Here is a 23,214-nt window from a genome sequence, read left to right as displayed (position 1 = left end):
TAGACAATATAGAAAATGAGGGAGAAGGAGCTATTAAGGATTTCCAGGTTTCTGGTATGAGCAATTACTGGGTTTAAGTGGTGCCATTTACGGAAATAGATTAGGGATGGGATAGCTTAGAGCAAGGGACAGAATCACATATCTAGTTTGTCAGGCTAAGGAGTCTGAAAAAAAACATAGTTATGTTAGTCCATTCTGGGTCTCCCATTTCCTATAAGATCTGTTCTGGGTAGTATAGTCTGTTAAACATCTGACTCTTGGTTTCAGCTCAGGTCATGATCTCAGGGTGGTGAGATCAAGTTCTGTGGTTAGGGTGGAGTCTGCTTAAGACTCTCCCCTTCTCCCTCTGCCTGGCCCCCACGTCCACTCCTCCACCCTCCGCTTGTGTATGCGTGCACTCTCTCTCTGTCTCAGATAAATAAATATATCTTTTTTCTATTTTTTAAAGACCTGCTCCAAATTCTATCTTGGCTTATAAAGTCCTTATAAGGACTCATCCCTCATCTACCTCTAGCTTCTCTCACTTCCTTCCTTTCATTACTGTACATAAGTCATAATGAAATTCTCATTGTTTTCAAAACAGTTTTGAACTTTGCATATGCTATTACATAGAATAAACATCTCTCATTGAGGACTTTCATCCTTCAAAGCCCATCTTGAATTTTATTCTTCTATAGAATTTTCTCCAACTTCTCCATGTTTCGGTTAGGGTCTCTCTCTCTCTTTTTTCTTCTTCTTCTTTTATTTTTTTTAACATTTTACTGTCATTGATTAACATTCGGCTAATACTGTTGTTATAGCACCGATCACATTATATTAGAATTTCTCTTTTGACATATCTGGACACATTTTGCTAATTCATGAGCTGTGTGAATCCAGAGATCTAAGTTTATTTGTGTTCCAGGAATCCAGTGCATAGGAGCTGCTCAGAAAAATGAAGGAGTGGATATTTTTCTTGTATAAAGCAGTCTGACCCTACTGCCGTAACTGGGATGAGTATTATTTGCTTCTATAGGGCCCAGACACTACTTTTACCATATTACATTGGCATTAAATTGTTTTACATACATTTCTTAAGGACAAGAACTGAGTCTTGGTTTTCCTTGTTTATCTAGTGAAAATACTGTGGATAATTACAATCACGAAAATTCCAGTGACTATAGTTTCATTGTGGAATATCTCACCATTACAGCCTTCCTTGGATGGGCATTATGGAGGCTGGAGGGAGGAAGAAGGGAGACTCAATTATCAACATATCTCCAGTGTTTGCTTGCTGTTCTTATTTTTTTTTTTTTTATAAATTTTTATTTATTTAGGATAGTCACACACACACAGAGAGAGAGAGAGAGAGAGAGAGAGAGACATAGGCGGAGGGAGAAGCAGGCTCCATGCACCGGGAGCCTGACGTGGGATTCGATCCCGGGTCTCCAGGATCGTGCCCTGGGCCAAAGGCAGGCGCTAAACCGCTGCACCACCCAGGGATCCCTGCTTGCTGTTCTTGATTAAAAGATACATAATTGTGTTTAAAATAAAATGAAATCCCATTATTCCTTTGAAATAGCTATGGAGATCACTTGCTATCTCCATATTACTAAATTGAGTGATACTTTTTTCAATATTTATCTTACTTGACTTCCTAGGGACATTTGACATTGCTGACTAATTCCTACTTTTTGAAGCATTCTTCACTTCCAGGATACTATATACCATGGATCAGCAGTTTGATGCTGTTGCTTTTTAAAATCTCCTTTAGGAGGTGCTACTTCGTTCAGATTCCTAAAGTTTTGAACTCAAGGCTTAATCTTAGGCTTTCTTCTCATACTCCATACTCATTCCCTAGGTAATTTCATCTGTATATCAAAGATTTCCAGGCTTATATGTCCAGCCCAAGCTCCAGACCTGTATATACAATTGCTTCTAATGTCCATGGATATCTCAAAGGTACCTCAAATTCCCATGCTCAGTGTCAAATTTATGGGAGCCTCAAAGTCCCTGGCTACAGAAGGTTTGAAGAGTGATTTATTACTCTTCATAAAAATTAATTTCCAGGGTTGTTGTTCTCCCCCACCAAATTCTCTTTAGCAGGAAATAGTTTCTATACTAAAATAATTATTTAACTGACAATATAAATATCCAAGTAAAAAGGAATCAGCTATCAAAAGAGCTATAACAGTAATTCTTTATTGAAATAGCTACTATGTGCTAGGTACTTGGTTTAATTCTCAAAACACCTCTTTTGGGGTTAGTAATATTATATTATTGAAAGGTAATAGACTGTTAGGTTTACAAGTATTGACTCTTAACCAAAATTTCTCAGGTTTCCATCCGAAGTGCCAACCCTACCACTTACTAGCTGTATGACCTCTGGTAATTTACTGATCTGGACCTCAGTTTTCTTATCTGTAAAAGAGAGATGATATTATTTACCTCCCAAGAACATTATTAGGAGTAAAACAATTATTCAGTAAAGTTCATTCAAAAATACCTGTCACTTATGATAAGTACTGCATACATGTTAATTAACATTATTACTTATTAATAAGGTTTATAGATAAGGAAATTGAACCTCAGTAAGGTTGGTCCAAGACTTATAACTATTAAAAATGACAGTGCCAGGAGTCAACATAGACAGTCTGACTCCAGAATTCCCTTAACTACTCTATTTTACTTCATCTCAACAAATAATAGTGTATCTCATACTCTTGCACACAAGTCTCCATATTAATGATATTGTGATCATATGAGTATTATAATCATTCTAGTACTCCTACTTTGTTTAAAATGTAAAAGATAAGTATACAGTTAAAAGCTCACTTGAATATGGTATGAGAAACACAAGAATATACATCTTAATTCCATTTTATTCTGCATGCATTGTTTTTTCTTTTTCTTGTTAGCAGTTTAGTCACCAAATCCCTAGAAAGTAGGAGTACGAATTTTATATATTACTTGAAAGTGTTTTTAGTTGTTGTGAATTACTTGACAATATTTGGACTTACTCTATTAAGTAGTTTTTTGCTAAATATTTTCAGAATGACTTGGAAGCATGTCATATTCACATAGTATGCTTAAAACCAGTAATTTTTGTGGTTATGATTAAATATTACCTCTTTTGAAATTATGTAGTTATTTGCCTATTTTTAAAAGCCATAGATATTTCAATTCCCCAAGGAAAAGTTTTCCTTTTAATTTTATCAGCCTCTTTTTGAATATGAACTTTGATTTTAGTATTTTAAGGCCTTTGTATATTAGATTCTGTATGTAGTTGAATCTGCTTAATTAAATAAGTTTTAGTCCCTGACTCTCATTTAGGCCTCTAGTAAAAAAAAAAAAAATACATCTGATTATTATTTACAGTTTCTGTAGATGATTTACTTCCCCACTTCCCCATGCTTATTCTTTTTTCCATTGTTGGTTTTTAATTCTTATTTCTTTGTGGCAAAAAAAAAAAGAAATTCCTTTGTCTTAATATAAAGGCAGAAGATATAAAGTCTTCTGTAGCCCTTGAACTTGGCAAGGAGAGGATCTTGAGAAGGAGAGTGGACTTTAAAAAACAATCATTTATGAAGAGTCTGTTTTACCATGTTTTTGGAACTGAATTCTGTGGCCTAGTGTATTTAGTCTTGGGGAAACAAACACACTTAAAATAGTTATGTCAGTTAAGAATCTATTGTGACAGAAAACTGCACTCAAACAGGCCTAAGAGGGGAAAAGGTTTATTGATTTGTGTGAACTGGACCAGGATAGGTATGGCTTCAAGGATAGCTCCACCCAAGGCTTTAATGTTGAGACTCAATTTCTGTGCTTTTCCTGGCACTGCTTCCTCCTTCTTGGCTTTATTCTCCAGCCCTACCTGAGTAGAAGATAACTTTAATCCCTTCAGCCCTTAAATCCCTGCAGTATCCTCTGTATCTGGAAAGAGTGACCATCTTTTTCCTAGAAGCCCCAGCAAAAGTCTCACTGCATCTTATTGGCTCAGACTGGCCCACTTTCTTTGTGGCCACAGGAACATGAAGCCGGGATTGTCTAGGAGTGAGCTACATACCCAGCCATTGAGTTTGAGGACATAGTCAACTATGTCAACCAGATATACATAAATTATAATTTCTAAGAAGGAAATAAAGACACCATTATATTACAGGAAGGGTGAATGTCTGCTGGGAGGCAGAAAATAGATGTCCTTAACTCTTGTTATATCTTTTCCATTTTAAGAGTTAGGGCTCAACTAAGGAAGACCAGTTTGATTTTTTTTAAATTACTTTTTGAATTTTATTTAAATTAAATTAACATATAATGTATTATTGGTTTCAAAGGTAGAAGTTAGTGATTCATCAGTCTTATATAATACCCAGTACTTATTACATCACATGCTTTCTTAATGTCCATCACCCAGTTACCCCATCCCCCCACCCTCAGGGTCCCTCAGTTTGTTTCCTGTGGTTAAGAGTCTCTTATGGTTTGTCTTTCTCTCCATCTTGTTTTATTTTTTTCCTCTGTTTTTTTTTTTTTAATTTAGTATTCACTGCTAATTTGGAATTTGTATGACTTCACTTCCAAATTACTGTTTTAGAGCAATATATAAATGGGAATTGCTAAGACTTGTCACCTTTGAAGAGTTTTGAGAATATCAAAATTTTAAAATTTGGTGCTATTTTAACAAATAACCGTACTATTAATTTTCCTATTAGCTATAGTAACCACATTTGCTGAGAAGTAGTTTTATGATATATAACAGTGTCTTTATAGATCCACATGTTTTTCTAGGTGAATACTTCCTTAATGCCTTAAGCCAACTGGGATTTTAGACCAGCAAGTTCATAAAGAACTATGAAATCTAAAGTTCTCTCCTAAAGATACTCAGGGCCTTTGGGAGAGGAGGAACAATAAGGGGTGATGAGGGACACTAACAAATGCTTTCATTACTGTAACTGATTTTAGTCTGAAAATGGAAACTCAGTTATAACTGAAAAGGAAAATAAAGTACCTATTATACTTTTATTTTTTTAATATAAAAAATATGAAATGAAGTAGAAAATCATTTACATTTCAATCTCTAATATTATTTGGATAGCTCCTTCCATTTCTTATGTTACATTAATATATATGTGAATGAGTACAAATATCCCAATAAGGCTTTACAATACAATTCTATAGTATTGAGGAAATGTTAGGGTTTTTTCTTTTAAATTTCTTTTAAGATTTTATTTATTTATTTAGAGAGAGCAAGCATGAGCAGGGGGAGTGGCAGAGGGAGGAGAGAGAGAATCCCAAGCAGATTTAACACTGACTTGGATCCTGGTTTCAGCCCCTGAGATCATGACCTGAGACAGAATCAGGAGTTGGAGAACTCAACCAACTGAGCCACCCAGGTACCCCAAAATTTCTTGACACCGTGCAAATATGCTTTACTCACCAAATTAAAATGAAGTCTTCATAAGATCTAACTTAAACATATCTTTAACATTTTCTTTTCCTTTATTAAGTTCTGCAAAATGGGCAAAACAGTTTTTCCCTTAGAGGAGTTTTCAGCTTTAATAGGAGATAGCACAAGATCCGTATCTACTGTAACACAAAGCTGGCTATAAGAACAAGCGTTTAGGGGATAAGGAAAAGGAAAGACTCCTTGATTGGAAAAGGCCTATCAAATGGATCTTGAAACATCAGAATTTTTTTTTTTAAGATTTATTTATTTATGATAGAGAGAGAGGCAGAGACACAGGAGGAGGGAGAAGCAGGCTCCATGCTGGGAGCCCAACACGGGATTCGATCCCGTAACTCCAGGATCGTGCCCTAGGCCCAAAGGCAGGCGCCAAACCTCTGAGCCACCTGGGGATCCCCGAAACATCAGAATTTTTTACAAGTAAATAGTGATAATATTAAAATGACAATTATTTACTTAGCATTTATTATATTCAGTTTCATGGTTTTTGTCAAGAATATGTGATATCATTTTTATTCTTTTTAAGATTTTTTATTAATTTATTCATGAGAGACACAGAGAGAGGCAGAGACGCAGACAGAGGGAGAAGCAGGCTCCACGCAGGGAGCCCGACGTGGGACTCGATCCCGGGACCCCAGGACCAGCCCTGGGCCGAAGGCAGGCATAAACTACTGAGGCATCCAGGGATCCCCGATACATCATTTTTAAATCTGGGGAAAAGTTGGGAGAATTTGAGTTATGGTGGATCCTAAAGACACATGGTTTTAAAAAAAGTAACGGAGTTTATTGGGACACATCAAATGGGAAGCTATTTCAGCCACCACAATAACTCTTTGTAGTATAAATAAAAGTTGAAAATCATTCCTAATAAAAATTATATTAAGAAGTAATCAATGATTCGAAGAAAAAATAGTACATACATTGCCTTAGAAGTTCTAGATTAATCTTCTAACATTAGTCATTAAAGAAATTCCTTGGTTGTATATAGATTAGCAATTGTAGTCTGTACTCTATCTTCTAGAATCAACAATATTAATTTGGTTGGGTTTATATATGTATTAATGTGTTTTACAAATACAACATTCATTTAAAGTGGACTCTTCAAAATACAGCATGACTTTAAATGAATAGTCTTGGAAAGTTTATAAATACTTTAAATGTTTACTGAAGAACATTTTCATAATCACAAAAAAAGTAATTTATAGATTAGTAAATAGTTGTCTTTTTTTGAAGTCCTAAGAGGAGCAATAAAACAAAATCTATTCAAATATAATTTTAATTGCAGTTTATTGAGTTACATAAAAAAGAACCCAAACTAGTTTAAACAAATAAAAATTGAATTTATGGTATTCTGAGCCTAGTATTTTTTCATTGAATGCCAAGGGTATGTTAAAGTTCCTACATTTATGTTTCTCTACAAAAGATTGTTCTGACAGTAAGTTTAAGTCATTTCACAATTTATTGCTGTCTAAAAATTTCCCTTGACTTCACATTTTGTTCTGAATGTCTTGGTTTCTTTCCTCCACCTACACAATGTAGAAGGCAAGTGAAGCAGGAGTTGCAAAGTAACACAGTGAATTTAAGAACCCTGGCTTTTTTCCAAAACAAAATAAACCTTTATTATAAGAATGCTTTTTATTGATACCAAAAAGCAGAGGGAGGGGCTTTTGGCAAGTGTTCAGTAAATGTGAGTAACCTAATTGATTTAGCTGGAATGAATAGGAAGCTTTGCCGTTTGTCCTTGTGGATATTTGGCTCAGTAAATATAGTGGTAGACCAGTTTAGGTCAAAGGTTAAAAAAAAAAACAATCCATCAAACTTATTGATCAAATATCAGCAATTTTATATCTGTGCCAGGGCCTTCGAAGAGAAAGAACTATGTTAATTAGAATCTTTTTTATTTCTATTATGAAAAATAATTTTTAGCTTACATAAAACCCAATTTTTGGACAAATGTTAATGTGAAAATATTAAGAGAGGATATCCTTGCTGAGAATTGTAAACTATATGAAACTTAAAGATATGTATAGAATGGGACGCCTGGGTGGCTCAGCGGTTGAGCTTCTGCCTTCGGCTCAAAGCATGATCCCCGGATCCAGGATCGAGTCCCACTTTGGGCTCCTTGTGGGGAGACTGCTTCTCCCTCTGCCTGTCTCTGCCTCTCTCTGTGTCTCTCATGACTAAATAAATAAAATCTTAAAAAAAATACATGTAGAAATTTAAACATACAGTCTTTACTAACAATAAAACTCTAATAAAAGCATGACTCATTATTAGGACAAATAATTAAAGATGACAATATATAAGCAAATAAAAAGTTTTTTTTTTTTTTTTTTTTAAGATTTTTATCCCGGGACTTGATCCTGGGTCTCCAAGATCACACCCTGGGTGGAAGGCGGCGCTAAACCGCTGAGCCACTGGGGCTGCCCTAAATAAAGAGTTTTTTAAAAAATTCATTATAGATGTCACATTACTTTAGCTCATTCTGTAACTCTGTTTAAAAATGTAAAATTTAAGAAATTTTTTGAGGTCCTGTAAAAAGATTTTTCCTTAGTGAGAGGAAGAGAAAGAAATGATGATGGCAATTAAAATTTATTTATTTATTTATTTATTTGGTTTTTTTTTAAGATTTTATTTATTCATGAGGGACACAGAGAGAGAGGCAGAGACATAGGCATAGGGAGAAGCAGAGTCCTTGTGGGGAGCCTGATGCAGGACTCCATCCCAGGACCCCAGGATCAGGACCTGAGCCAAAAGCAGATGCTCAACCACTTAGCCACCCAGGTGCCCCTATTTATTTATTTTTGTGAGAGAGGGCATACGCAAGCGTATGCAGGTGGACAGGCAGGAGAGAGAGAATCCCAAGCAGATTCAACACTCAGAGCAGACACAGATTCAGTCTCATAATCCTAAACTCATGCCCTGAGCCAAAATCAAGAGTCGGACACCCAACCAACTAAGCTACCCCAGCGCCCCTACAGTACTTTAAAAAAAAGTACATTTGCAAATCCGATCTTTCAGTTTTGAAAGCATAGAAGTGTATCTCATATATATAACTTTGCTTGGAAGACTATTATTAAATGATTTAAAAAGCATATCTCAGGGATCCCTGGGTGGCGCAGTGGTTTAGCACCTGCCTTTGGCCCAGGGCGCGATCCTGGAGACCCGGGATCGAATCCCATGTCGGGCTCTCGGTGCATGGAGCCTGCTTCTCCCTCTGCCTGTGTCTCTGCGCCTCTCTCTCTCTCTCTCTCTCTCTCTCTGTGTGTGTGACTATCATAAATAAATACAAATTTTTTAAAAAATTTTAAAAAAAGCATATCTCAGAAAAAATTCTAGCAGCAAAAAAAGTGTTTGTCCTGATTTTAATAGTTCCTTTAAGAGAGGAATATTTCTCATTTAATCTTTGTATGTGCAACCCCTAGCACAAGAGCTGACCCATGGTAGACACCCTGTAAATGTTTGCTGAACTAATAACTTCAATTTTAGAAATTGCAGAATAGGACAGTGTTATCTTTCTGGGCTTTAAAACTATGCTCCTCCCCTCCCCACACACGCACTTTTCTATCTCAATTTTGGTACAAATAGTTTCTCAGTTTTGAGTGAAGAAAACTGGTTGATATTTTTTTTCGTCTGCTCAACCTTAGCTTGAGCTGAAATTACTTAAAAGGGAACTCAGTTTAAGAGCATACCATCTTTTCAGGTACCTAGAATATAGAATATAGTTTCTAAATAATATGAATGAGAAGAGTCTCTTTTTATTTGAGATAACTGATGGAAAAAAGGCAGTCAACTAAGGTGGAGAACTTTTCTGGAAAAAGGATCTATTCCTACCTAGCGGTCAGTCCTAACAGATGTAGTTAGAGGGAAGCTAAATTCTGACTTTCAAATGTTAACTGTGGCAAAAGCCTAGATTTTCCAGATTAGTTCCAATTTCAGGTACAATAATCCTTTGACAAGGAATAGAACTGTGATTAGCACAATTGCAGTTGTTGCAGTCAGGGGCTCATTGGAAATAGAATTTGAGAAAAACAGTTAAAAGAGCATTAAATGAGTATATTTTTAGCATCGCAAAGTTTCAGAGACATCCACCTGTCAATTGAAGCCATATTCACCAATGTTAAAAAACTGACTCACTGGGCAGCCCGGGTGGCTCAGTGGTTTAGCGCCGCCTTCAGTCCAGGGCATGATCCTGGAGAACCGGGATCGAGTCCCATGTCCGGCTCCCTGCATGTGGAGCCTGCTTCTCCCTCTCCCTGTCTCTCTCTCTCTCTCTTTCTCTCTCTCATTAATAAATAAATAAAATCTTAAAAAAAAACCTGACTCACTGAACATTACTTAGTGAATATTGCTGTGATGTTGTAACCTACTAAAGCATAGTCTCCCAACAAGTGTATACAGAATCATTCCTCTGAAAATTTTTCAAATCACCCTTACTGGCATGGAATTTGATGGGTTTTATGCTTTCATTCTACATTGTGTTGTTTTGTTTAATAAGCATCAGCAAAAGGGTTATTAACAACTTAGGCTTTTGCAAATTAATATGTCTTAAGAGAATATTTTTTCTGGTCTGGGTAGTCTGTCCATTGTTGAAAAAATATAAAGAGATTCTCTCTATGATGAGGCTGTAAAGGGGAATCAGTAATTGCACTGAACTGAATTTTTTAAAAAGAAGTTTTGTTTTTTGATATACAAAATACTAAATGTCCTAATTGGTGAGTGATTTCTTTGGTTTTCTTCCAGCCTACTCCACCTAGCTTCTCGAGAAATTCCTTTAAGTAAATTCAGACTTAGTCAAATTTGTCCTGGTGCTGAGCACTTAAAAGTATGAAGACCATGTCCAACATCAAACAGAGGTTTTATGTGAGCAGTTTCGATCTGGGTGGTTTCAGATAGTTTCATGAGCATCTTCTAGCTGCATATACGGTTTCTTCGTCCTTTTATGTATTTGCATTGCAGAAGCATCTAGGTAACTCATCTCACTCAGGGAGCAACATTACTGGCTTGTTCTTGATCCATTTACTCTGAGAAAAAATAGATATAAACCCATCCCTCTGGTTGGTAACCTTCCTTAGGAAAACAGCCTTCTCCCTGGAAGAAGTTGAACAATACACAACAGTACACAAATGCTGAGGGATCCCACACAAGCCCCTATATTCATCAATATAGATTTTCCTAAATAGTTAAAAATTAACAAGACATGTGAGGAGAATCAGTAACTAGAAAAAAAGGGCCATGGTACCTGTGCCTTTGGGGCTTTCCATAGCTTACTTCACCCATTTTTGTCTTAATGCATATGGCATATATTTCCCTCTCCATATTTAGATTAACTTCTTATATTGGTTTACTCTATTCTGAAAGATGACTCTTTGAGATGACTCTTTAAGAATCCCCAAAGTGAATTTAATGTGTGCTACTGCAGCTTAAATTTTGGGTCACAGTACCCAAAATTCCACCCAAATTTGGCAAAAACCCATTTTTCCATATTGTGGTGATAGTCCAGACTAAAAATATAAATTTGACATAATACATTATTTTTATTATAGATTTTTTTGGCAGACAACTTCTGGCCATGGTTTGATTGATTGACCTTTGCTGTGTAGAATGGTGGAAAGGACAGGGGCTTAAGTTCAGATCACAACTTTTACCACTCAGTTTCAGAATGACCTTGAGCAAATTATTGAGCCTGTTTTCCTCATCTGTTATAAGACAGTTGCAGAGTTTGAGTTTAACATATTTGAAGTTCTTAATACCTGCTACCCAGTAGATAACACGTTTGTTTTCTTCCTCTCTCTGAAACCTTGTTTAAAGGTTAAACTCCAGAATAAAGTTCATTCCCTTGATCCTGACCCTTAAGGCCCACTATATATGGCATTTCTTTGCCTTTGAGCTGTATCTCATTGAGTTATTAGACATTTATTCAGTGCTTGCCGGGAGTGATTGAGCTTACAGAGGCTCCTTGATTTCCACAGGCTTACTGTTTATTGGTCTCCTACCTGGTCCCTTCACTCCAGGGAATCTACTTACTTACCCTTTTTTGAGCACACGATATAGTTTTTACTCATTGTTTTTTTTTGTCTTGATGCATCCATCTGTTTCTTCCACCTGAACTGCCATTTCTCTGCTTATCAAAATCTAGTCTGTCTCATAAGGCCCAACTCAAATACACCTCCTATGAAGATTTATCTGGATCCTCCTCCACTAAAGTGGTAATACTTTTCTTTGAGGTCTTATCGTACCTATAGTCTTTTACTTTTCTTTGAGGTCTTATCGTACCTATAGTCTTTTAATGTAGTACCTGTCCTATGCTGATTACAGCTGGGCTGATTGATTTATACCTTTTTTTCCTAACAATAAGGAAATAAGTGGTAGTGTAGAGAATTACACCTTTTGCATTGGTTTGAATTCTTCCATAGCTTCTGGCATTATAGTGAATGCTCACTGATAATTTGTTAGATTAGTAATTGCATTACTAGTTATTCTAGATGCACCAAATTCAAAGTAAGGAGGGGGAACCCTAGTGGCTCTGTGTTTAAATGTCCCAACTCTTGATCTCCACTCAGGTCTTAATCTCAGTCTTGAGTTCAAGCCCTGCATTGGGCTCCACTGGACATGGAGCCTACTTAAAAAAGAAATGAAGGGGAATCACAGCCCCCAATTTGAAAACTACTCAAACATCTAAGTTAATTAAGCTGCAAGGGAAGCCTACAATTGCTGTTGTTAGTAGAAAAAAGTCATTAATAAGCATTTAATGGAAAATAACCAATCTAGAATGTTGGAAGTGGGGTAGCTCTTTATAATCTTGTTGTGTAGAGATACCATCATCTGGTAACCTAGAAATAAATGATAGTTTTTAAACTATTTTTAGCTATTTAACCAAATAGGACTATAAGCTAATATTTGTAGCTAATATTTCCATTTATAATAAACTGGTAAATGTAAGTGAAGTGTATTCGTGAGTTGTGTGAGTCATATTAGTAAATTATGGAACATGTGGAGTGGGGCATGGAAACCCCCAGTTTATAGCCTATTAGAAGTAGAGATAGCCTGGGATTTGCGACTGGCATTAGAAGTGGGATGGTCTTTTGGGACCTTTAACTTCTGGGATCTGAGTTAACCCCAAATAGGTAGTGTCAATTGAATTAAATTGTTGGGCACCCACTTGATGTCAGAGAATTGATTAATTGATTGGTGTTGGAGGAAACACCGTGCTCATTTGCCTTCATTGAAGGTGATGTAAAATGTCAGCAAAACATAAACCAAAAAATTCATGTGTGCAGTTAAAGCTAGATTGAAACAATATGAGATTAGAAGTTCCAAACCTAATTGTGAATTTTGTGATTTCTAGTACAGAAAGATTTGGTTTGGGAAAATCTTAAGCTTGGTTTGTGAAAACTTGTAGAATGTTCAAATGATTACTTCCCTCAATTTCTCTGGTTCAACAAGTAATTGGAATTAAAATAGAATTTTTTAACTTCTGCAAGTTCTAAAGTTGCATAAGTTCTTCTGATCTTATATTCTTCAAAAGATGAATATTTGAATTCCAGACGTACTCCAATATTCAGTAATTTCTAGTTTATGGCAGGGTTGTTTTTTTTTAGTGTGGTGGTATTTTGTTTCTTCATTATTTCTCATAACTTTATTGAGATATAATTTATATACCATACTTTAAAGTGTATATACCTCACTACTTTTTATAGTCACAAGAGTTGTGCAGCCATCATCACAATCAATTTTAGAACATTTTTATCAGCTGTAAAAGACACCCCGTAGCCTTTAGCCATCACTCCTCAAACTCCAATTCCCTACCCTCACCCTAGTCAACTACCTATCTTCCTTTCTGCCCCTGGATTTGCCTATTCTGGAAATTTCATATAAATGGAATCATACAATCTGTAGTCCTTTGTGAGTGGCTTCTTTTATTGAACATGATGTTTTCAAGGTTCATCCATGTTGTAACATGTATCAGTACTGTCAAAAGTTCATTTAAAAAAAAATCAGTCACTTAAGTAGAAATTAGTAGAAATATATTGAGTACACACCAACAAGACAGTTTGCAGATGAGGAGCACTCAAATCAAAACGTGGAAGGAGGCTCAGAGGTATATAAAGCTCAGAAGCATATAAAGTAGCTTAGATAGTGTGAAGGCATGAATGTTTATTCTTTATGGTGATTATTTGCAATATTGGAATTTTCTTAAAGGAAGGAGAATTGGTTATTGGTCACCCCTTATCAATTTGGAGGAACAATTTTGCTTATGATTTTTAGAAGTGACCCAGGTCAAGGTAACTTCACTTACCTTGCATAATAAGCTAAATTAAACTTTGCTTATATGACTGCTCAGCGAGTTTTCAAGTCTGGTCACCATTTGTGTTTGATTTTAACAGATCCTGTTTTATTGCCAAATATCCTGTGTATGGACATACCACATTTTGTTTGTTCATCAATTGATGGATGACATTTGGGTTGTTCAACTTTCTGACTATTTGATAATGCTGCTATGAACATTCATGTACAAGTCTGTGTGTGGACATATGTTATCATTTCTCTTGGATACATACCTAGAGTAGAATTCCTGGGTCGTATGATAAATTTATGTTTAATCTTTTAAGGAACTGCCAGACTGTTTTCCAAAATGACAACTGCACCATTTTACCTTTCTACCAGCAGTGATCAAGGATGCCAACTTTTCCACATCCTTGCCAACATTTATTATCTGTCTTTGACTCTGGTAATCCTAGTGGCCGTGAAGTGGTATTTTATTGTGTGTGTGTGTGTTTTAAGATTTTATTTGTGAGAGAGACAGAGGCAAAGACATGGGCAGAGGGAGAAGCAGGGTCCCTCTGGGGAGCCTGATGCGGAACTTGATCCCAGGACTCCAGGATCACACCGTGAGCTGAAGGCAGACACTCAGCCACTGAGCCACCCACGCATCCATCATTGTAGTTCTGATTTACATTTCCCTAACGGCTAGTGAGTGGGGTATTTTTTCATGAACTTAATGCTCACTTGTATATCTCTTTTTTAGAGAAATGTCTATTTAGATCCTTTACCGATTTTTTATTGGGTTTATATTTTTATCATTTAATTGCAAGAGTTCTTTATATATCTGCATATAGATATATTTATATCATATAAGTGACTTGCAAATACTTTTCCCATTCTGTGCGTTATCTATGGCAGTACTTTTTGACATCTGGGTTTCTTTGGTTCGTTTAAGGAGACTTCCAGGTTAGCAAAAGCCCACACAGTGGGAGAGTGAACAAGACAGTTCAGTGAGACACAGCTCCTCTGGTGAGCAAAGAGAAACAAATCTCCATGGTATGCCTGTCATCAAACTTTTATTTATCTAATTTTCAGCTTTCTCTTTATGATATAAATTATAACAACCAACACAGCAAATAATAGAGCTAAAGGTGAATACTTGGTTATCTCCTATGATAATACTTGCACAGTACAAGGTATGAGTTATTTGTTGGCTGACAGTTCTGTTCTTTAGTGCTTGTGGCTTTGCCTCCAAAACTATGGAACAGACTAACAGAAGTCACAAGATCTGCTAGCTAACTCCACTATTTAGCCCTACAACTTCATCAAATAACCTATCCTCTCTGGATATAGATTTTTCTCATCTATAAAATGAGGGTATTAAAAGGAAAATTGTGCAAGTTGAATAGGAAGGATATTCTTTAAGTCTCTTTCCAGCTTTAGAATGTGATTATATGTTGCATTAATACCAGTGACTTTCTTTTACTCCACCCCCTGCCCCTTTACCCCTTCCCCCACCCCCTTCTTCTTTCTTCCTTCTCCACCCTTGTTGAAAAAATCTTAGGCCCCAGTATTCCTATTTCCAAAAGGATTGGAGATGGATGGATTTGGCAAGTAAAAAACCAGGAACATGTAGATACTCAGTAAAGACATTATAGCCAATGCTATCTGTATGAGCTTGCGTATATATTAGAAGAACATGACCTATGCATCACCAATGAGGCAGAACTAAAGGATGAAATAACACACCTGCTGTGGGTGTGGCTAGAGGTAAAGGGACTGTGAGGAATGAGTCCTTGATTATTACATCCGTGGAAGTTTTCAGAGATTAGAGAAGAAGCACGCTCTCAGAGGTTAGTTGTGTCCAAAGGTGAAATCAAAACCTAGACTACAACTAATAAGAAAAATAGGACCATAAGAAAAGAAACTTCTGAGAAGGCCTAGAAATTGTGGGGTAAGTATACTTTGTTTGGTTTAGTCTTTTTCTAGAATGATTCTTAGAAGTTTTCAGGGGACTAAAAGTTTATCATTGGTCCCGAAGCTCAATTGGGATATTTACTAGAAGTTCAGACACTATAGATAAGAGACGAAGTTTAAGACACCTACCTGTAAGCCAAGCTAAATATGGAAGAAGAGTAGGCGGAAGGTCACTGAGATTCAGGTCCATTTGCCAACATTTGGGAACTTTGATTCCCATCAACCAAGAAAAGTGCTTAAAGTTTTGTTTTCTTACTTGATTGGTCTACATGATATTATAAGCAGACATTATTATAAATAAAGTACATGTGAAAAGCAAAAAGTAGGGGCACCTGGCTGGCTCAGTCAGTAGAGCATCCAACTCTTGATCTTGGAGTCGTGAGTTCAAGCCCCACGATGGGTGTAGAGATCATTTAAATAAACAAGACTTTAATAAATAGAAAAGAAAAAAGAATTCAGACTGGGAAAGAACTTGGAGATTTAATTCTAGCCCTTCTCTCCCTTATGAATATGGGTTCTTTGTTTCATTATAAAAATAACTCGCCATAATCATGTAGAAAATATGGATGTTTTGTCTTTAATGTTTTCTTAGAGTTTTTTAAGAAAACCGTATTCTCTCAGGAGACTATTTGGTATAAACACAAAGCTTGAAGTACATAAGGAACTTTTAGGCTCTTAATGCTTGACATTTAATCATTAAGATAGTTCATGATGATAGCATGTGAGCTGTTGATATCTCAGTTACCTTGAACAAAAAACACACTTCCAAAATTAAGGGAGTTGGAATGTAGATCTAAAGATTGGCAGGTCCTCAGGTTTTGTTGTAGGCTCAAATTTAAGGCACAGCCACAACTACATGAGTATTGGACCTGTCATGTCCGGCTTCTTAAGCAGTTTCATCAGCCTAGAATCACATGACAAGGCAGGATCACCAAATAGCAAAATCTTAGAATATGCCGAGGTCATTTTTACAGATGTGTTTCCTGAACTGGTCACGCATCTACACTGGTTAGACCAAAGCAGAATACCGGAGCAAATTTACTTCAGAGTAACCAAGTGGGCCTGCTGCCAGCAGAATGGGCCAAAGAAACATTATGCAGATTTACTGAAGAACAGCTTCAGGGGATACGACACAGATATAGAATGCTGGGAAGCAACAGAAGTAAACTTGCAGCTATAACATGGGGAGGGGGGTGTATTTTGTCCCAGGGTGTTAGGTGACAAAGTGTTATTAGACCTAGGCCAGCCAAAAGCATTTTTGTATAAGGGAATATTAACCCCTAGACTGGAGTTGGGCAAGAGTTTAATGGGTAGAGCATACAGATGGTTTGTATATGGAGCTCATTGAACAGGTATGAACTAGCCCTTACCCTTGTGACTTAATTAGCATGCTTTAAAAAAAAAACTTAAATGTAATTAAGCACAAAGCAGGTTCACCTTTGACTGTGTAAAGGAATAGATGAGTTCCATGCACAACCCTTCACCTTAAGAAAACACATTTCTTAAGGAGAAGAATGGGGGAATTTGGAGTAGCAGGAAGTTAACTCTTCAAATGAAGTTTACAAGAGCAGCTGAAGGGGTAAGTAGGGTGCATTCAGTAACTACTTGATGAACCTTAAATAATCCCAACTCACTGCTGGGTATTGCTATCAATTCTCCATGTTCATGAGCACCAAACGAATCTTAATTTATTTTAAAATACAAAGCTAGAAATAAAAAAATCATGATCAGTCATGTGATGGAATGTTTACCTATTCTTATGCCTGGGATAATGTGTTTTGTAGCAAGACCAAAAAAGTCTGATTCATTAGATAATGCTAAATGAACACTATTTCTTTCTAGGTGGATTGGATTGATTCTTCTGGTTTTTTTTTTTTAATGGAACGTTTCTTAACATTATTTTAATCTGTTAAAAATAGAGTCTTACAGTATCATGAGAAGGTAGTTCAGTATTTTAGTTATACCTCTGACATTTCTAGAGCATTTATATAGTTAATTCAGTCAGCCTTTTATGAAATAGAATACTGCCTTTTCAGGTACCTTATTCCATAACTTGAAATCAAGCCTGTGTTAAAAACTGTTCTGTGCTTCCCTCTTACTTCCGTTTCTTCCCTTTTGGGTTACAGGCTTCCTTAGGGAGGACGTAAGGGAGAAGGGAGTTCTCCCTTGAGCCAATAGAATTTAGAATTATATAGTGTTTACCTATTTTGCGTAACACAGGCCCACCCACACACATTATGAGGTGCTTAAGTGAAAGAACACTGAGCAGACAGCTATCAGTGTGTGATTGCAAGTGTAATTGGGAGATGCTTTAATACTGTCTGGATTTTATCTGCTGGTGAGAAGATTGTTTATCTAGCTTATGCTGATAGCAATGGAATAAAGAGGTAGGTATTCTGTAGCTTACTTTTAAGTGCCACATTGTCAGTGGTTCAGGTTGTAAGTGGAACGATTTGAATCATCATCAGATTGCTTGTGTTTAATTTTTTCACATTCAGCTTTAGAAGTTGTTATGTATGAAATTACATTTCCATCTGTCTTAGGGAAAGGGTTGAATAAATCTCTAACTTCAAGGTTTTTGTGGTTTTAAGGAGGCTTTACACTGTTAATCTCACCTCCATCACTCTTTAAAAAAATATCTACAGGTGTTTATTGCCTGTTAATTGTTGGTCAACAGAAACATGAGAATTCTTCATATGTAATATTTTTCTAATCCAAGCTAAAATATGTAGTGTTTTTCTTTTACATCTTTTAGAACTTAATGTTGTCCTTTGTTTTCTTTTGAATTATTAAATTTGTGAATGGTGTTGCTTTCTGAAGAAAATTGTTTGGAAGCCAAAATGATAGTGCTGTCATTGTACTTTGGTTAGCCATTGACAGCTTATTCAGAATCTTAGTTTTTGACCATAAATCTCTTCTTGAGGTCCTCTCAGAGATCTAGGCCTTTGAGATAACTATAATTTACTATGTAGACACTTTCACAAGGTAGGGAAAAATTACCAAGTTTTTTTTTAATTCTGAGTCTTGCTTTATACAGATCTTAAGTAATGTTCCTACCCTGAATGTTCTGTTGTACTTCCTCTGATACGATGGGAAGAGGTTTAATAATTTTTTTATCTGATGTTTGATGAGAGGAGACTTTTTCTACTATAAAATGAGTTCCCAGTATTCTTTTCTAAAACATATATGATTTACTTTTCTTTTTATAGGAAATTTATTAAAAACGGAATGTTTGCTAGAATACTAACGTGTTGCCCAATAATGTGTGTCAAATTTTCTGATCTGTTTGTGAAGGGGAAGTACTTGCTCATTTTGTACTCACATGTATAAAATGGAAGAAACAAGAGAATAGTTGCTAATTAGGAGGATAAATTGATCATAGTAATTTTGCATAATTGGGATATTTGTAATGTGATAACATAGCAATAATTAGAGGAAATTTGTAAGAATACCTGAGCTATATATATGTATCATTTTCCTAATGAAAAGGGTTAAGTAGGAATATCACACTGAGTGATTTAAAATATTCACTCTGCTAAAAAATAGATGTTCTTAGCCTCCCACACACAACGTCTCTAAATTACTGCTATAAAAATTTATGGGGAAAACATTATGATTTGGTCAAAGAAAGATCAGCTGTTACTTTTGAGGACTTTTCATGAACCAAAGAGAAAACTAAAATCCTCATAAGATGAAAGTTTTGTTAGTGAGATTAATAATAGTTGTCACCTTTTAATAATGGCCTCTTTCTATAAGTAGCTGACCTCACTGTTAGAAACAGTATTGGAGATTCATTTGTAATTTGAATTTTCAACTACATTTTCCTTTTTCCATTCCTTTTTAATAGAATTTATAATGGAATTATGAAACTATAAAAGACTTAAAGTTAACTTTGCTATAAGAGCAGGGACTACATATACTACATCTGACTTGACTTAGGTATACTGTTTTTCCCCTATTGAAAATCAAACATTTATACAACATTCAACCTTGAAACTAATTGCAATAGTTTTTGAGGCCTTGATTGTATTTCAGGGCATGTTACATATAACAAGTAGTAGAAAACTTTGACATCATGAAAGTTCTAGTTATCTACAAAGAATAGATTATAAACATTTGTTTAGATACTAAGAAATAAAGATGAGTCTCTGAGAGAATAAATCTAAAGTGATGGAACAGTATTAAGTATTAGACCTACTTTATGCCTAACTAAATACATACTGGGTATTTAGCAAGTGCCTTTTTAAAAAAAATTTTATATTACATTAGGTCCTTGAAAATCCCTGATATAAACCCTCACAGTTTGAGTAATTTTAAGAGACCCCAAAGTCTTTTACTTATGTACATAGTGAACCAAGCAGATGGCCCAACATCCAAATCTTAAAGCAGCTTTGTTCTCATTCAGCCCTGGTGACAAATTCTATGAAGTGTGGAAAATATTGTCACCATTTTATAGGTAGTAGAGAAAATCATGTGCTACAGGCTAGGTTTTACAGATTTGAGAATTCATGAAGGGCCATAGATGTAGCCCTCATGACTATCAAGGGCCAGAATTCTCAGGCTTGGTCCTAGGCGGCCACAGCTTAGACTTTCATAATGTCTCATCTACTCTGAAGAAAACACTATCATAATGAAATAATTTAGTGAATAATTCAGGAAAGTCCTTGACTTTCGAGATTTTCAAGATTTTGTTTGAATGAAATATAGTGGAATTACAGTTTGATGCTGGCTTTTTCCTAACTCTTCTTCCTCCTAGCTCCCCTTCTATTCCTTTTCATAAACTATTTAAGATGAGGTTTCATGTGTGTAGGTGGACAGAACTCAAATTCAAACACTGTAAAGATTTCAATTTCATGTAAATGTACATATATTAACTGAATTCACATGTATTAACTGACTTAATCTTGAGAACAACCAAATGAGGTAGACCCTATTATAACCCTGACTTTATAAAGAAAAATAAATGTAAATACATTAATTCAGAAGCTATGGTATTATTGCTTATACAGGGTGTTTTCTAATAAAGCCACTTAATGATATTAATAGTAAAATTGTCCTTCTCTGTCATAACTTTCTTTTCTTTTAAAGAAAAATCCGTGAAACATAGTTCTCCAAAATTCTGATCGGTATGGGGAATGAATCACTTTGGTTCTGGTATCAGTTTGTTGAGTGGCCACGCTTGTAGTAACAACCTCCATGACCTTGGGGGCTATGTGGATGGGCAGTTTCCCATCAAAGAAAGGACAGGAGACCTGGGAGGCACCAGCACAACATAGAAATATTATACCTTTAGGTTGTGAGAAGGCTGAAAGGAGGCCAACTTTAAATCTTGCCGCTGAACAGACTCAGCCACAGCCACCCAGGTGCCCCTGTTGCCTTTTTAAAAATTCATATAGCTTGGTCACTGTTTCAATAAAAATAAGGACTAGAGAAATATTCTCTTTCTGGGAGTAATTTAACTGTTGGAAATAATTATTACATAATACTCTTTTTGGAAGGGCCCATAACCTACATAAGATTAATATGGTTTACTCCTGGAATATAAAAACATGACCATAGACTCAGAGTTCCATGTTTTAATCTCATAGTATACATTTAAAGTGGTTGGAAAAGAAACCATTTTATTCATTTTTTCTGTGTTTAAATTTTATCCGAGGGACTTCTAAATTCAGCTTTAAAAAATTCATTGAATTACTGAGAAAATTTAAATGGCTAGTCAGTATTAGTTTATGCCCATTAGGACAATATAGCATGTAACATGTAGCATGTAAACTCTTTAATATTTTATAGTAGGAATAGTTGGGGAAATTTTTTTGTTTGTTGTTTAATTTGGTTTACCACCTTAGTTCTTTCCTCTGTACTCCCCCCTTACAATGTCCTTTTAAACTCAGCTATTTTAGCAGTTCCAGCGAGCTAGCTAGTTTGAGTTGTAACTTAGCTTTCTTATCTATAAAGTAAGAGTTGTAATAGTTCCTACCCCATAAGGTTGTTCTGAGGATTAAATCAGTTAATACATGTAAAGTGCTTAGAACAGTGCTTGGCACAGAGACAGAACCCAGTATGTGTTAGCCACTCACTATGAAAAAAAAAGGTAGCATAAGCATGAGTTGACTGCCAGTGTTTGGTGCTGACTTTAGAAAATGATAGAATTTTCCATGAATATACTTTTATCCAGTGTTTTTGTTCCAAATAGTTGTCAAATCCCACTGAATTTGCTGCTTTCTGCAGACTTTTGTTTGGGATTTTAGTGGTTAAACCTAAGGGGATTTCTGGTCTTGTTTTCTGAGAAGCATACTCTCATTTTAGGAACTTTGGTAATCTGAAAGGGTTGCACACAGGCCAAGTATGGGCCAAGACAATAAAAATATTTGAAGGCTTATTTGTTTTGTGTCTTTTAAAATACATTTCTAGGTGTAGGGAATTAAGTGATCATTTGAAGTCAGCCAATCAGGAATACTGCCCTACAGTTTTTTTCTTGGTTATTACTTTTTAGGGAGTGCATGAAAGCTTCTGTCCATAAGCTGTCTTCACTCACTTCTAATATGTGTTTTTCTTTCCGATGGTATCAGGAATTTGCCTTAGTGTAATACCCTGCTTTTCACCTTGGGCTCCTTTCTCCCGTTCTATTTTTTAAACAACCATGCAAAGTCCACTTCATTTACTGAAGTTTTTATTGTTGGTTGCTACCAGGAAACAGGATTGACAAATATAGTGAAGAGTGAGGAAGTGACAGTTTCAAACAGTCTCCAAAAACACTAGTCATAGTTGCATAGTTTTTACTAGTCTATACTGGAGTGTAACTTGTTCAGTTTATTTTACCCAGATATACTTTCTAGTCTCCTTCCTAAATGGGCCCATAGTAGGGCCGCTTATTCTTATTTAGGAAATAGCTCCACCCTGTCTTGTGTGGGATTTTATTGATGGTATCAGAAAACCCAGACTGCTTAACTTCTAGGAGCCACAGTGTCTCCATTTATAAAAGTGAGGATAAATATACTTGATATAGTTCTGATAGAAATTAAATGAGTTAATATATGTTGAATTAATATATGGGTTTCAGTTCTGGCTTTGCCAGAGATTACCTGTTTGGCCTTGAACCCAGTAAGTGGCCTTTCTGACTAACACACTCAGTTCTCTTATCTGGAAAATGGAGTTAATAAGACTTTCCTATCTAATTCACAGGGCTATTGTGAGGGTCAAATAAAATAACCTTATGTGAAAGCTCTTTGCTAATTAACATTCTGTGCAAGTGCAAGATAGACTTTAATCCAAGGTTGATTCAAGTTGACACCCTTTTTGATTTAAAAAGATTCCCCTATGCTTTCCAAAGCTTACTTTTAATTTCTCTAGATTTGAGTCCCCTAGGTCAAGAAGATATTTGCTTATCTGGCCTTCACAGATTAGCCCTTCTCTAAAGTCAGACTACCCAGTAGAGGCCTATAAGATTATTTCTGTGGCCACCCCAGCTCCAGTTGAAGGAAAGGGTTCTTTCAACCACTTAAGAGACATTGCTACAATATTAAAATATTTTA

General features: G+C 35.8%; 1 protein-coding gene and 1 long non-coding RNA gene across 9 annotated transcripts in view; one reads left to right on the top strand and one right to left on the bottom strand.

The window, feature by feature from the left end:
• PELI1 (pellino E3 ubiquitin protein ligase 1) overlaps window positions 1–23,214 on the top strand; it is a 135,739-nt gene that overhangs the window by 90,031 nt on the left and 22,494 nt on the right. Inside the window, exon 1 of one of the 8 annotated variants that reach the window (XM_038551429.1) lies at window positions 17,916–18,069. The exons of the other annotated variants lie outside the window; for them this stretch is intronic. The gene's annotated coding sequence lies outside the window, so the exon portion shown is untranslated. Of the gene's footprint in view, window positions 1–17,915; window positions 18,070–23,214 lie in introns of those variants that run through there. 8 annotated transcript variants of the gene reach the window in all.
• On the bottom strand, window positions 1,093–17,851 carry LOC111097780. Its single transcript, XR_005366148.1, has 3 exons — window positions 17,723–17,851; window positions 2,351–2,400; window positions 1,093–1,218 (listed from the first exon to the last, which is right to left on the bottom strand). It is a non-coding gene; the product is annotated as an uncharacterized LOC111097780 (long non-coding RNA).

The sequence above is a fragment of the Canis lupus genome, chromosome 10, assembly GCF_011100685.1.
Source record: "Canis lupus familiaris isolate Mischka breed German Shepherd chromosome 10, alternate assembly UU_Cfam_GSD_1.0, whole genome shotgun sequence".
NCBI lineage: Eukaryota > Metazoa > Chordata > Mammalia > Carnivora > Canidae > Canis > Canis lupus.
Note: the sequence above shows the minus strand (reverse complement) of the source record. Positions and strands in the feature narration are given on the sequence as shown.